We start from the raw sequence: 16,551 nt of genomic DNA on the forward strand, positions 1-16,551 counted from the left end.
GTGAATGGCCAGTAGTCCTTGTGCTTTATCGCTGAGAGACCACCTGGAAGACCCAAAAATATTTTCTCGGAGATACAACCAGTTTCTTAGAGCTATTGGGTCAGGTTGGTGATGTTCCTGCTTTTAAAAGGGGTCCTAATCTGGACACTTTGCTGAATATACCATCCTCTATATTATTGCTAAATATGTTAAATAGAAGTGGCCCTAACCACGAACTCTACATAGTACTGGTGTCCAATTTAAAAAAGGACCATTTATGGCCACTCTCTGTTCTCTGTCAAGCAGACAGTTTTTAACCCATATGCAGGTTCTTTCCCCTAGTCCCAATACCTCTATTTCGTGGATCAGCAATTTGTGAGGCTCCCTGTCGAAGGCGTTCACAAAATCCAGGTATACCACCTCAATGTGAATTGCCTTTGTCTAGGCTCCTACTAACTTCCTCATAGAAGCTAATCAGGTTAGTTTGGCATGAGCGATCCTTTACAAACCCATGTTGGTTCCTGCTGATTATATTATTCTGCACTAAATATTCTTGGATACTATCTTAATATTTCCTCAAATATTTTTCCTATGACTGATGATAGGCCCACTGGTCTGTAATTTGCCGGGTTTCCCTTTTACCTTTTTTTTAAATATTGGTACCACTTCCTCTAATATCCAGTCCCTAGGTACCAAATGTGATGAGAATGATTTATCGAATATGGAGTGCAAAGGGTAGGCTAACTCCATCAGAACTCTCGGGAAAATTCCATCTTGGTTGGTGATTTATTTGTTTGTTTTTTGCAGTCGTTTTAGGATCTTTCTATATTTAATATACCTGTGCCCCCCCTCCCCATTTGTGGTGCCTGCGGTTTCCCATGTTTAGAAAAAAAAGGGGGATTATATGCCTGGTGGAGGGTCTTCATATTTCATATTTTTTCTTGAAAAAACTTGCGTGGGGTCCCCCCTCCTGAGCATAACCAGCCCCGGGCTCATTGAGCCAGACCTGGTTCCAAAAATACGGGGGACAAAAAGCGTAGGGGTCCCCCGTATTTCTGAAACCAGCCCCGGACTCTTGGACCGGTCCTGGTTCCAAAAATACGGGGGACAAAAAATCTGGGGGACCCCTGCTTTATACAGGAGAACTACAAGTCAAAGCAGACCTCCCCCGTAGGCTGGGACTTGGAGAACCACAAGTCCCAGTATGCGGGGCATTAATGGGCCCGCTGGGACTTGTAGTCCACCTGTAAAAAAAAAAAAAACACACACACAGAAAAGTAAAACTTTAATACATACACATACACACACACCTCACTTTTACACAAACATACTCACCGATCCAGGTTCCAGCGCTGGTCTCCCTTCTGCAGCAGAGCCGGCTACCCCCGCACTGACAGCGGGGACAACCGGCTTTCTCCGATGCAGCTAACAGCTTCTGTCGCATTGTCCCAGCGCAACAGAGGCTGAGCTATGCATCTCCATGGAGATGCATTGCCCAATCACGCTCTCAGCCTGTGTTGCGCTGGGACAACGCGACAGAAGCTGTTAGCTGCATTGGAGAAAGCCGGTTGTCCCCGCTGTCAGTGCGGGGGTAGCCGGCTCTGCTGCAGAAGGGAGACCAGCGCTGGATCCTGGATCGGTGAGTATATTTGTGTAAAAGTGAGGTGTGTGTGGATGTGTATGTATTAAAGTTTTACTTTTCTGTGTGTATGTTTTTTTAACATTCTTTTTACAGGTGGACTACAAGTCCCAGCGGGCCCATTAATGCCCCGCATACTGGGACTTGTGGTTCTCCAAGTCCCAGCCTACGGGGGAGGTCTGCTTTGACTTGTAGTTCTCCTGTATAAAGCAATGTTAGGATTGAAAGAATTTACACCATCAGTCCGGCGTCCACTGGCCAGGGTCGCCGGTGACAGTCCCGGAAGGGTGAAGCCTTGGGGGGGACCCCTTTATTGGGGGGGTCCCCACTCCTCCAGGTACCCCGTCCAAGGCTGACCAGCCACGGTGCTCATGGTACGGCCGGGGGACCTTATGTAAAAAGTGTCCCCCGGCTGTGGCATGACACTGCGGGCTGTTGGAGCCCGGTGCTGTTTTCAAAATACGGGGGACCCCCAGATTTTTTGTCCCCCGTATTTTTGGAACCAGGTCTGGCTCAATGAGCCCGGAGCTGGTTATGCTCAGGAGGGGGGACCCCACGCAATTTTTTTTTTTTATACAAACCCAAAATTGCACATAAGCTCAAATTCGCACATTTTCATGCCTAAAAATCGCACATTTTCATGCTGAAAATTCGCCCATTATCGCACTTAATCGCACTTTTCTTGCAGGAACACACACCTCATTAAATATGCGAATCCAAGGCAAAAATGCGATTTGAAAAAAGTGCGATAATGGGCGAAAAACTGACGTGGGAAAAACTCTCATCCCATAGAATGTCACCCTTTGACTGCTGTTTTTTTTAAATAAAAACACAGGGCTCTTTAAAAACAATACATCTGTTTGTTTTGCAAACATTACCAAAAAAACAATACATACACACATGCACTCACACGTTTTACAAATCTCACACTAATACAAACAACTGGCCTAACATGGGCAAATATTTGGTAAAAACAGTGATTATGGGGAAAATTTACTTAAAAAAATAATAATCGTATTTTCATACGGAAATACGATTTTTTTAGGTGTATACGTATTTTTCGCATTTACTATGCCAAAAATACATATTTACGTATTCTTAATGATGGGACATTCGTATTTGTATTTACAAATATGAATGAATACACCGGATTCAGTATTGAATCCCGGCAGTCGGGATCCTGGCGTTCAGAATCCCGACGCCGGAATCCCGACAGCCGAAATGCCGACAAGGGGGGGACGTGGATCGCCCCCCCTTGCCGGCTCGCTGCGCTCGCCACGCAGCGGGCCCGGTGCCTCGCTACGCTCGGCACACTAATTTATTCTCCCTCCAGGGGTGTCGTGGACACCCACGGAGGGAGAATGTGTCGGCATTTCGGCGGTCGGGATTCCGGCGTCGGGATTCTGAACGCCGGGATCCCGACCGCCGGGATTGTAACTGTATCCCGAATACACCATTGAAAGAATACGGCAGAAATCACCATTCAAATGAATGGTGGTTCCTGATTTACTAAGCGGACGCTAATTAGTGTAAAATGGCCATGAATATACGGCAGGAAAATACACTTTATTTTCCTGTCGTATTTGGCAGAAGCCTGCACGGATCAGTCAGATCCGTGCAGGCTTCAGTGTTAAAAAATAAATAAATAAATGAAAAAAAAAAAACAACAACGTGGGGCCCCCCCCCTCGCAGCTGTAACAAGCACCAGGCTAAAAGAGCCGGGGCCAGTAATAAAAAATCAGGAAACCCGACAAATAGGGGTTCCCCGATTTTTTAAAACCAGCCCCAGGCTTCAGGTCCGGGGCTGGTTCCCAAAATACAGGGGACAAAATGAGTAGGGGTCCCCCATATTTTAAGAACCAACCCCAGGCCAAACCAGCCAGCAGGGTAATGCTACAGCCGGGGGACACTTATTAGATAAGGTCCTGCGGCCAAAACATCACCCTACTGACCAGTCAGCCTGGCCAGGGGCCCTGGGGACCCCCCCAAAATAGGGGTCCCATCCCCTCCAGGACTTACCTGACCAGGCTGAAGCCTGGTGCTGTCCCCGGTGACCCTGTGAGGTGGTCACCGGGCTGATTGAAGTGTCAAAAAATAGAATAAAAACGATTGTTTTTTACAGTGGGACTATGAGTCCCAGCAAGCCTCCCCCCGCAAGCTAGGACTTGGAGAACCACAAGTCCCAGCCTGCAGGCATTAAAGGGCCCGCTGGCACTTGTAGTTCCACAGTTAAAAAAATAGTCAAATAAACACACACTGACACACAATAAAAATGAAACTTTAATACATCCAAAGCCCATACATACTGATACTTACCTATTTTGAGCCCATAGGTAGGTCCCTGGGTTTTGGTCCGGTGTCCTGTTCTGTTCCGGATCCATGTCGACATTCGGCTCCATGTCGATGTCCAGGTCCATGTCGGTGGCGTCTGTTGGTGTCCGGTCCGGGTCCGAAGAAATCCATGGGGGACCTGTGGAAGGAAATCCAAGTCACCCATGTCGTCTTGCGAAGATCTGTCGTCTTGATCCGCCGTAGTCCTGGTCTTCTGGCACCTGCCGGAGATTCCTGCAGTTCCCCGCATCGGACTGATGAGAGGCGCAGAGATCTTTCATCTTCCGCGCCTCTCCACTGAATGATTCTATTGGCCACTAGGCGGCCAATCAGGAGCCGAGAAAGTGAATGGTGACCGGACACCTGCACCAACCCTGAAACCAGTGCTATTTTTGTAGGAAAATAGGTTCAGGAACTGTGGGCGGGGGCAAAAAGTGGGCGGTGCTGTGGGAGGAGCTACAAAGGGGGTGGGGCATTACATTAAAAAAACATAATTCCTCACTCCGTCACGCTTATTATAAATATGCCACACACCGTGATGTCCATTATACATATGCCAGACACCGTGATGCTCCATTATACATATGCCACACACAGTGATGCCCATTATACATATGCCCTACATCGTGATGCTCCATTATACATATGCCACACACCGTGATGCTCATTATACATATGCCACACACCGTGATCTACTCCTATGTTCCGATTCATCACCAGCAGCAAAATACAATCCCTGGCATTATATTTAATGACATATCTTGCAGCATGCACCTCTCTTCCACTCAGCCTCGATTTATTATCTCTAACCAGGCAAGTTATTAATAAACCCATTTGTACACGTGCTGCATAAACTTCTGGGTTTTATCCACTGCGGTCACCGTGTCACCCCGAAGTAGCACAGGCCGGGTGACCCCACTGGTGGTCGCTGGGAGGGGGAGAGAAGGGGCAGCGCAGGCCCGGGCACCCGGCTTACTCACCAGATCTGGAACTTGAGCAGCGGGCCAGCAGTGAACTGCATTCGCAACTTCTTGGTGGGCAGCCCGTCACCGTCCGCCGCGGTACCGGCGGCCAACACACCGCTCACCAGCAGCAACCACGGAGCAACCCGCACCGACATCCCGGCCTCTCACTCGATCTGACTGAGGAGAGAGGCGTGCTGCTAGTAAAATTCACATCTCCCACTGGACCGCTAGCCAACAGGGCCGCCGCCACCACTAGGCAGCTCTAGGCATTTGCCTAGGGCGCTGGCACCTGGAGGGCGGCAGGGCAGTTCGCCCCTCACCCCCAGCACTGTGGTACCTGTGTAAAAAAAACTTCCGTCCCCGGCGTCCCTGCTGAGTGCTGGTGTAGAGGTGTCCGTGCCGCCGGGGGAGCCTGCGGCGCTGTTATTGTGTATAAGCTTGTCGCACCCGGCGGGGTCCCTACAGTGAATAGAAAATAACTAGCACTATGCGCGCGGCGTTATTTTCTATTCACTGTAGGGACCCCGCCGGGCGCGACAAGCGTATACACAATAACAGCGCCGCAGGCTCCCCCGGCGGCACGGACACCCCTACACCAGCACTCAGCAGGGACGCCGGGGACGGAAGTTTTTTTTACACAGGTACCAACCTCCCCCCCCGGCACCGGGGCGCCCCCACCCCGACTCGCCTGGGGCGCTCCGGTGCCTTGCACCGGCCCTGCTAGCCAATAGGCGCTCGCGGTCCAGCAGCCACCAGTTGATTGGCTGCTGGACCGCAAGCACCCATTGGCTAGCCGTCCAGCGTGAGATGTGAATGTTACCTAGCAGCACGTCTCTCCTGGAGTCCGTACGCCAGTAAAAAGCGAGCGGGGGGAGCAGAACAGAGAGCGGGGAGAATGGGCAGGGAAGCGGGCTGACGGTGCCGGGCGGCCTGGAGCAGGTTCCGGAACGCCGTTCCTGTTGATGTCATTTTTAATATGACCTTCAGGAACGGCGTTCCGGACCGTTCCGGCACAAAAATAGCCCTGCCTGAAACCTTGACTTAGCTGATACCGCGAATGAACTGAGAGCCTTATAACATACGAGCGGCACTTGGATTGCAGGGAGCTGTAGAGGCACCATTGTCCAGACGGAGCCACAGGACATCTGTGCGGTTGAGAGGTGTGTACGTGACATTGGTTGCTGGAACTCTCCCGCAGGCTGCCCAGCTGTGGCCACAAATAATATCTGCACGGCCATAGAGGATCATACTGGGCAAGCCTCTGTCGGCTTTTGGTGACCTACACATGGAAGCGATCTACAGGGTCTCTCTTACCCATCAGAGGTGAGCCGCAGGTCTGCGCGAGAGACCATTTGACACACAGCACCTACTATACTCACCTAGCCGGGACAGCAGGCTTCGATAAATACAGCTGGAGAAAGGGACTTTCTTCTGTTTATCCTGCAAACAGGATCTTTCAAGTACTTTACATACAAAATACAAAAGTTGGTGTTTGGTTCATTCCAGCTGGAATAAGTACAGTATATCTAATTTTGACAGAGTCTACTACTAAGAGTTAAGACTGAATCAGGACATTTATTGTTCCTACATGGACTAATTTATACCCAAGGTAATCAGGTTATATCATTACAGCATAGGTTATCCATCTGAAAGTTTTTCTAATTTATGTTTATTTTTTAACATTAATAAATTTTATGTACTTTATACACTTAATCCAAGCGCTTAGTGTGTATTATATGAACTTCAACAAATAACTCCATTTAGTACATTTCAAATTGTCCTGTGTGTAATTATTCCATTGCACGCATGCGTTATTTTCACTGGGCTTTACGCCGGAATTCCAGCCAAATTTCCGCCGGGATTTCCGGCGTGTTTTTCACTACGTAAACTCCGAATGTTCTCCATGTGAGTACGGAATGCTGCGTGGAAGGGTGGGGGAGGGTTGTTTTAGGGGTATTTATAGAGGGCCAAGCATAAGGTCACTTTGCTGCTAACATGTCTGGGTAAGAGGCTGAGTCTGCCATTTCAGACCCTGAGTTAATCCTTGCACAAATGGAGTCCATGACCTCCAATGTGCGCCCGCTGGTCAATCGGAGGATTGAGACCAAGCCAGAACCTCACAGGCAGGACAACCTACGGCATCAGCAGAATCATCTCTATCACAGCAGGTGCCTTCCCAAGAGAGAAGACAGGCCAGCACTGCCAATGCATCAGAAACTAATCCTGGCAGTCAGAGGTCAACAGGAGCAAAGAAGAAAAAAAATAAAGCATTTCAAGAGGAGGAACTTGCGATATTGGTACCCCGAGCACGGGAATGGATAGAGATTGACAAGAGGATGATGCCCACAATGAAGGACAAAATATGGGAACAAATAAAGGGGGAGATCAATAAGGTGGCACCACAACATTGTGATGTGGATCGTGTGAAACGAAGGCAAGTGTGTGTTTGTGCTTATGTATTTGTTTGTGTAAAAAGTCTAAACAGCTGTATGTCAGGTGTATCTGGTGCTATAGACTAGGTAAATGTTGACTTGTGTGCAACACTGAAAAGAGGGGTGTGATGGTGCAGATGCACGCTGCTACTGTAGTGTGCATTGTAGTGTCCATTACAACATTCTGGATAAGGCAGGATTGCCGACTGTTTAAATCTCCTCTCCGGGAGCAGCCCGGAGAGGAGACTTTCAGTTGGACTTCGGGGGCGTTGCTTGAGTGTGACATCATTAAGCCCAGCCCCCATGATAAAAATTACCCTATTTGCCGATTGCAGACGAGGGGGGGGGGACGACACTAAATGACACAAGATTGGCCAATCCGGTTCTTTAAATGGCGCAGGCAGGGGTGAGGTAATCGGTAACAGGGGGTCCCCCAGAAACTGGGAGGGTTTCCCACCTTTCTGGGAGGCTGGGATTTTTGGGACCCTCCCGGCCGTTCCGGGAGGGTAGGCAACCCTGGGAATAAGGGATGTTTATTAAGCTATACAGGATAAATAAAGCATAGTTTAGAGTCTAAACTTTAGACTTAGATGCAAAATACACTTCACATGTGATGTTGCTATGGGAAACCAATCTAAGTGTCCTTCTTATTTATGTATCACCTTCTACAAGATAGACAGAATGTGATTGGTTGCCCATACCAACATGACCTGTTAAGTGTATTTCACATCTTACTAAATAAGACCCCATGACCTGTATCACACCTTACTGTCCTATGATTCTAAGTATGGGAGTAAACATATAGTTTTTTTGAGCTTAAACACTTCTACAATTATGTGTATTTAGATTGGATGTGATAAGTAGGCGGCATGAACACACCATATAAAATGGGTACATTGCAGTAAGGCTGTGTACACACGGGGGCGATTTTGTGTAATATCGCAGGCAATATGGTCGCTGAGTGACCATATTGCCCGCGATGGGAGTGTGCACCGGCGATATATCGCCGGATGCGCGCTCCCGTTTTCTCCCCCGTAGTGATCGCTGGTCGCAGGAACATGCTCCTGCAAACAGCTGATTTCCACTGCCGGGCTCCCCCAGCAGTTTCTTTTTCATCAGCGACCATCTCTGGTCGCTGATGCAAACGGGACACTGAGCGATATATCGCTCATCTCGAGCGATATATCGCTCGGTGATATATCCCCCTGTGTGTACGGGGCTTAAGTGCTATGTGCATGCTTTAAATTGAACGCAAATGATGTTGTCAAAATTATATCAATTGGTATATTATGTATTCAGTGGTTATTTATCTTTTTTAGTTGGCATGATTTCAAAAGCAACCTAAAGAAGAAGCTGGCAGGACGGTGGAGGCACAGCCAGACCACTGGGGCTGGCAGAATGGCCAAACATCTGGAGCTGACCGCCCTGGATCTCCTGGCACAGGATTGTGTGACAATCGAGGAGATCCAGGGAGTGGCCAATATGGACAGCAAGCTCCCAGTGGAGGTGTTTGCGGCTGAACTTGGAGGTAACTCTGTGATCGTTTGCAGTGTTGGTCAGTTTAGGGGTAGGGTGGGGGAAAGATATAAGATTGCCCACACCACAAGTCAGTATCCTTGACAAAGGCTTTTGAAGCCGAAACGCGTTGGACTACAGCACCCACAAGTCATTGCAGACCTCCAATAAGCCTCCTCCAAGTGAGTCGAGCGCGCTGACGTCACAAGCGGTGCGCCGAGACACGCCGGGTCTGACAGACCGGCAACTCGGGGCACACGCTGTCAGCGGACAAGTACCATCATCCACACTGATCCCGGCACGAACAGGAGCCTTCTGGACTCCAGGAGAACTGTTTGGACGGCACAACACATCCACTAGGAACGGGGTAAGAAGCGAGTTGCGGGATGCCGCTACTTGCGTATCTTTCTCCCCTCCAGGACTTCCGCACGCCTGACCACTGCACACTAAACCTATTCTGGAGACTCCAAGAGACATAGTCCATTTGGATCTATGGTTTAAAGGTACCTGTTGGTGTCCTGATACCCACAGGGCTCCTGACCAGCACAGACTCACGCCATCAGCAATTGTTACCTCCGTAACACACAGAGGCAACAAACCACCCGCACCCATACTGCACCCCTATGAGTAGACATAGGTCCTTTTAGGACATATGGTAGAAGGGAACCTGTTGGCATCCCTATTCCCCCAAGGGCTCCTAATAGGAACAGTTAATTGACAGTGTCACCATTATCTCCTTTGGAGCACAAGCCCAACATATCGTACTATTATCATTTAATAAATCATGTATTTTACCATAAACCTCTCTCTGACCATCATTTAAATACCCAGATAACCCTGCCAACCACCCCACTCCCTCCCAAACCCTTTTCCACCCACCCCAATCCCCCATTCCCCCTCCCTCCATATCACCCCTTCCCCCCTCCCCTTTCCCCCACCCTACCCCTAAACTGACCAACACTGCAAACGATCACAGAGTGCGCTATCCATCATCCTGTTTAAAATCATTACCAAAGGGGTTCTGGACAACCCCTAGGACTAGCAGCACCAAGCACATACATCAGGTAGAGCGCAATATACCCTGATTTTTTAACTTGGAGGTAAATGATCAACGTGCTATTTTCTTGTTTGCTTCCATTGCATTATAGCATTTGTCTAAAATGTTTAAATTTCCCATATTGGGTCGCAGCTGCTTAATCCCATTCTGCAACAGGGAGTGGAAGCGGCAGAGCGGCAGGATTGGAGCCAGGAGGTCATGAAGGCGATGGCTGCGAGTCAACAAGTCCTAGCCAAGCAAGCCATCCGGCAAAATGACCTCCTTAGCCGCCAAAATGACCTCCACCGACAGGGCCCTACTCTCTGCCTTTTCTGCTGCTAATCCACCTCCACCGCTACGTGCTGCCCGAAGGGGACCAACATCACCCCCTTCCACAGCAGCTGCCCCCCTAAACCCCCCAGCCAAGCGGGCACGGTGAATGGGCCATCCAAGGCCAAACATTGCCGAAATAAAGAATATGGTGCCATTCGTATTAATCTCCACCATTATTTTGTCCCTACTTTTGTCCTTTGTTGTGTGGCCCTGCCTCTTGTGGCCAATCTCTATCTAATTCCATGCAAAGGGTACCAAAATTGCAGGTACCTTTTATTGAAATGCTATTTCTTTGTTTCTTCCTGTTGTCCCTGACTGCCAGGATTGTTGGCTGATGCCCACTCAGTGCTGGTGTGGTGTATCACTTGGGCAAACACCTGTTGTGTGAGAGATGATTCTGCTGATGCTATATTTTGTCCTGCCTGTGCTTTTGATTTCAGTTATGTTTTACTTTGACATTATGATGTTTCCTGTGAATCTGAACAGGAAAAAAAAACAACAAATAAAACAGGGTTGCCGACTTTCAAATGCTCCTCTCTGGGAGAAGCCCGGAGAGGAGACTTTCATTACCCGTTCGGGGGGGGGCGGGACTTGACTGTGATGTCATTAAGCCCCACCCCCATTACGGGAAATAGTCTAAATCACTGATCTCCATGGAGGGGGTGGGGCTAAAATGACACAAGTGTGTCATCTTAGCTCCGCCCCCTCCTCTGAAACCCGTGGAATGCGGCATTTAAATGCTGGGATCGGGGGGCTCAGTGGGGGTCCCCCTGATTCCGGGAGGGTTGCCCACCCTTCCGGGGGGCCGGGAGGGGAACCCGATATTCGGGAGACTCCCGGTAAATCCGGGAGGGTCGGCAACCCTGAAATAAAATACTTATTTAAAATCACCTATGTGTTTGTGAATTGAAATATCTGCAGCTAAATATATTTGCAATGTGGGTCCCCACACCCATATTGTGTTGTGTTTGGAGAGTGAAGAAGTATTATTACAGTATTTTTGTGCATTGGGGGAAATGTACCAAGATGGATGTTCTATTTCACATATGAGGTTGCTATGGGCAACCAATCGGAGTCTACTTCCTTTTGATTTAGCACCCTGTAGAAGATAGTAGAGAGGGTGTGATTGGACATAGCAACATCACATGTGAAGTACAAGACACATCTTAAGTTTTTTGGACCAATGGCCCTAAACAGCATTGATGGATGATAAGGGAGAAATGTGCAGGACAGGCCAAACTAAAGATATCCAAAACAAGGGCATCAATCATGTTTGTGAACACATCAGTGAGCTTAGAGTACATGATTGTATAGATACATAATGGTTATATTTGCATACAAGTATGAGAGTTGACACATGTCGACTACTGTTAATTGTGACCAGTACTGTGTTAACAGGATAAACACACTTATGCTCTATGGGTGTACATGTAGTAATGGGGCAAAATAACTCACATGGTATCAATAATAGATTCTCATTTATTTTAACACACTTTCCATACAAATGTTTGGCTTCCATGTGCGGGCTGCAATGACTTAATGGGTTAATGCATGAAATCTCACCAGATGAATGGGGTAATTAAAGTACATTGACCAGAGGACTGGGTCAGTATTGTGTGCAGCTGGGAGTATTTTAGCTGTGGGGTGTACTGATTGTCTGACCGAATGCTGTGCAGATGAACTACTGCCCTCCGAGACATGAAAGCTACTTGTTTGCACCAAAGGCGCACATGCACACTCAGCAGGAATACACAATCCGAATGAATGCGTAGCTGTCCGACTCAATCAGAATAAGGGCCTCAGTGTCAATTTGGAACTGGTGTGAGGACAGTGTCCTAGCAATATATTTGGATAGTTCTCATACTCACTTACAAAACCCTCAACCACTTGTCTCCCATTTATATTTCTGACCTAAAGCCCTTAACACTCCCACCTGTCCTCTTTGCTCTGCTATAGCATGCTGCCTCTCCTGTCTGCTGATTATCTCTTCCCACTCCTGCCTCCGAGATTTATCACATGCTGCTCCATTTCTCTGGAATTCTCTAACTGTCCCCCTCAGACTCTCCACCTCTCTACAAAACATCAGACTGGCCTCTCAAGACCCACTTCTTCACTAAACCCAGCAGGGCCTGTGCTAGGGTGTCCGACGCCCTCCTGCAAACCATACATTTTGCGAAAGTGGGAGTGTATGCAACATAGTTACATAGTTACATAGTAGGTAAGGCTGAAAAAAGACTTGCGTCCATCTAGTTCAACCTGGTATAGATATCCATTGCTAATTTGGTAGGTTCTGGTATTTTACAGACAAATTATATTTCTTATTTGTACCCATGGATGTTTTTCTCCAGTAAATGTTTGTCCAACTTTGCCTTGAACGCATTTAATGAGCCAGCCGTTACCACCTCTCTGGGAAGAGAGTTCCAGAGTTTGACTGTTCTGACCGTAAAGAAATTCTTTCTACTAGCTGAATGAAATCTTTTTTCTTCTAATCTATACTCATGCCCTCGCGTCCTAGATTCCTTTCTAGTAGAAAATAGGGTGTGTGACAGTTCCTTATATTGGCCCTTGATATACTTGTACATGTTGAGCATGTCCCCCCTTAAACGTCTCTTTTCTAATGTAAATAGTCCCAAATTGCTTAATCTCTCCCCGTAGCTTAAATTCTCCATTCCCCTAATAAGCTTTGTTGCTCGCCTTTGGACTTTTTCTAATTCTATGATGTCCTTTTTATAGTGTGGGGCCCAGAACTGTACTCCGTACTCTAGGTGAGGTCTCACCAATGCTTTATATAGTGGCATAATTACCCTTGAGTCCCTAGTTTCCATTCCCCTCTTAATACATGCCAGAATTTTGTTGGCCTTTTTTGTAGCTACACTACAATGGGCACTACATCCTAGATTGCTGTCTATTTGGACTCCTAGATCCTTTTCAAGTATGGAATTACCCAGTTCCTCTCCGCTAAGGCTGTAACTTGCACACTGGTTGTGTCTCCCAAGGTGCATAACCTTACATTTATCTACATTGAACCTCATCTTCCATTTTTTTGCCCACTCATCTAGAATTGCAAGATCATTTTGAAGCATGTTGACATCTTCTGGTGATTTGATGACTTTGCTAAGTTTTGTATCGTCCGCAAAGATGGATACATTGCTGAGTAACCCTATCCCAATATCGTTAATAAAAATGTTAAACAAAATGGGCCCCAAAACCGAACCCTGGGGCACTCCACTTAGTACCGGTATCATATCTGATACGGCACCATTCACAACCACTCTTTGTTCTCTATTACATAGCCAATTCCCTACCCATCTGCAGATATTTTCACCCAATCCTATGTTCTCCATTTTATTAATCAATCTCTTGTGTGGGACAGTATCAAATGCTTTAGCGAAATCTAGGAAAATCACATCTACAGCATTTCCATTATCAAGGTTTTTGCTAACCTCTTCATAGAACCCTAGTAGATTAGTTTGGCATGAACGATTTTTCACGAACCCATGTTGGTTAGTACTGAGTAGACGGTGATGATCTAAATATTCCTGGATACCACCCCTTAAAAATCCTTCAAATAGTTTACCCACAATTGATGTTAAACTAACGGGTCTGTAATTAGCGGGATCTTCCTTTTTTCCTTTTTTGAATATTGGCACTACCTCTGCTATTCTCCAATCTTTTGGTACTATACCTGACGATAGTGACTTGCTAAAGATATAATGTAGGGGGGTAGCTAGTTCATCCCTTAATTCCATTAATACCCTCGGATGAATCCCATCTGGCCCTGGTGACTTATTTGTTTTGAGTTTGCTTAGCCTCAGTATTATTTCCTTCGGCGTGAAATCCACAATGAGATCTGGCTTATTTGTCCCATTTGTGGTAAATGTTCGTTCCACAGTCTGCTCTCCCTTAGTAAATACTGATGAGAAGAACTCATTTAACAGTTTTGCTTTTCCCTTGTCCTCAGTAACACTTTTTCCACTAGTATCAGTTAGTGGGCCTATGTTTTCCTTAACCCCTTCCTGACAGAACCAGTTTTTGCGTTCCTGACAGAGCCCTTTTTTTCAAATCTGACATGTCTCACTTAAGTGGGGATAACTTTTTTTTGCTTTTACTTATCCCAGTGATTTTGAGATTGTTTTTTCGTGACACATTGTACTTCAAGTTAGTGGTAAATTTGGGTCGATGCAGTCTGTGTTTTTTTGTGAAAAATACCAAAATGTCGTAAAAAAATGGAAAATTTAGCAATTTGCAAAATGTTAAATTTTCTGCTTGTGAGACAAATAATCATACCACTCAAAATAGTTAATAACTAACAAAGACCATATGTCTACTTTATGTTGACATCATTATTTCAACTTCCTTTTAATTTTTTGGGACACTAGGAGGCTTACAATATGAATAGCAAATTCTCAAATTTTCAAGAAAATTTCAAACACTGATTTTTTTAGGGACCAGTTCAGTTCTGATGTGACTTTGAGGGACTTGTATGTGAGACACCCCCATAAATGATGCCATTTCAAAAACTGCACCCCTCACAGTATTCAAAACAGCATTTTGGAAGTTTGTTAACCCTTTAGGTGTTTCACAGGAATTAAAACAAAGTGTAGGTGAAATTTCAAAATTTCTTTTTTTTTGCAGATTTGCAATTTTAATACATTTTTCTAAGGAACACAGTACATTTTACTAGAGAAATGTGACTGAAAATTGATACCCCCAATTCTTTTGTTTTCATAAATATCCTATATGTGGCCCTAGTGTGCACGGTGACCAAACCACAGGCTTCATAATAGAAGGAGCACCTACTTGATTTTGGAGCCTCCTTTTTATGAGATTATTTTTTAGGCACCATGTAGGTTTCTAGGCACCATAAGATGCTAAAAGTTAGGACCCCCCCCACAAGTGACCCCATTTTGCAAACTACACCCCTCAGGGAATTCATCTAGGGGTATAGTGTACATTTCAAACCCCCAGGGGTTTCACCAATTTTGATACAAGTGGGCAGTGAAAATGAAAAATTACATTTTTTTACACAAAAATGCAGTTCTGGCTCCAAATTTGTCATTTTTAGAAGGTATGAAGGAGACAAAGCACCCCAAAATCTGTGCCCCAATTTCTTCCGAGTACGGCAATGCCTCACATGTGACCAAAAAATACCAGTTGGGTGCATGGCAGGACTCAGAAGGGAAGGAGTGATTTTTGGATTTTGCAGCACAGATTCTGGTGGAATGAATGGTGGGTGCTATGTTGCACCAATACAGTGGAACCCCCCCACAAGTCACCCCATTTTGCAAAGTACACCCCTCAGGGAATTCATCTAGGGGTATAGTGTACATTTCAAACCCCCAGGGGTTTCACCAATTTTGATACAAGTGGGCAGTGAAAATGAAAAATTACATTTTTTTACACAAAAATGCAGTTCTGGCTCAAAATTTTTCATTTTCAGAAGGTATGAAGGAGAAAAAGCACCCCAAAATATGTGCCCCAATTTCTCCCGAGTACGGCAATGCCTCACATGTGACCAAAAAATACCAGTTGGGTGCATGGCAGGACTCAGAACGGAAGGAGTGATTTTTGGATTTTGCGGCTCAGATTCTGGTGGAATTTTGGTGGGTGCTATGTCGCATTAGCAAGACCCCCCAAGCACCAATACAGTGGAACCCTCCCACAAGTGACCCCATTTTGCAAACTACACCCCTCAGGGAATTCATCTAGGGGTATAGTGTACATTTCAAACCCCCAGGGGTTTCACCAATTTTGATACAAGTGGGCAGTGAAAATGAAAAATTACATTTTTTACACAAAAATGCAGTTCTGGCTCAAAATTTTTCATTTTCAGAAGGTATGAAGGAGAAAAAGCACCCCAAAATCTGTGCCCCAATTTCTCCCGAGTACGGCAATGCCTCACATGTGACCAAAAAATACCAGTTGGGTGCATGGCAGGACTCAGAAGGGAAGGAGTGATTTTTGGATTTTGCAGCTCAGATTCTGGTGGAATTTTGGTGGGTGCTATGTCGCATTAGCAAGACCCCCAAAGCACCAATACAGTGGAACCCCCCCACAAGTGACCCCATTTTGCAAACTACACCCCTCAGGGAATTCATCTAGGGGTATAGTGTACATTTCAAACCCCCAGGGGTTTCACCAATTTTGATACAAGTGGGCAGTGAAAATGAAAAATTACATTTTTGTACACAAAAATGCAGTTCTGGCTCAAAATTTTTCATTTTCAGAAGGTATGAAGGAGAAAAAGCACCCCAAAATCTGTGCCCCAATTTCTCCCGAGTACGGCAATGCCTCACATGTGACCAAAAAATACCAGTTGGG

Source organism: Crinia signifera, chromosome 12, assembly GCF_055691185.1.
Source record: "Crinia signifera chromosome 12, ASM5569118v1, whole genome shotgun sequence".
NCBI lineage: Eukaryota > Metazoa > Chordata > Amphibia > Anura > Myobatrachidae > Crinia > Crinia signifera.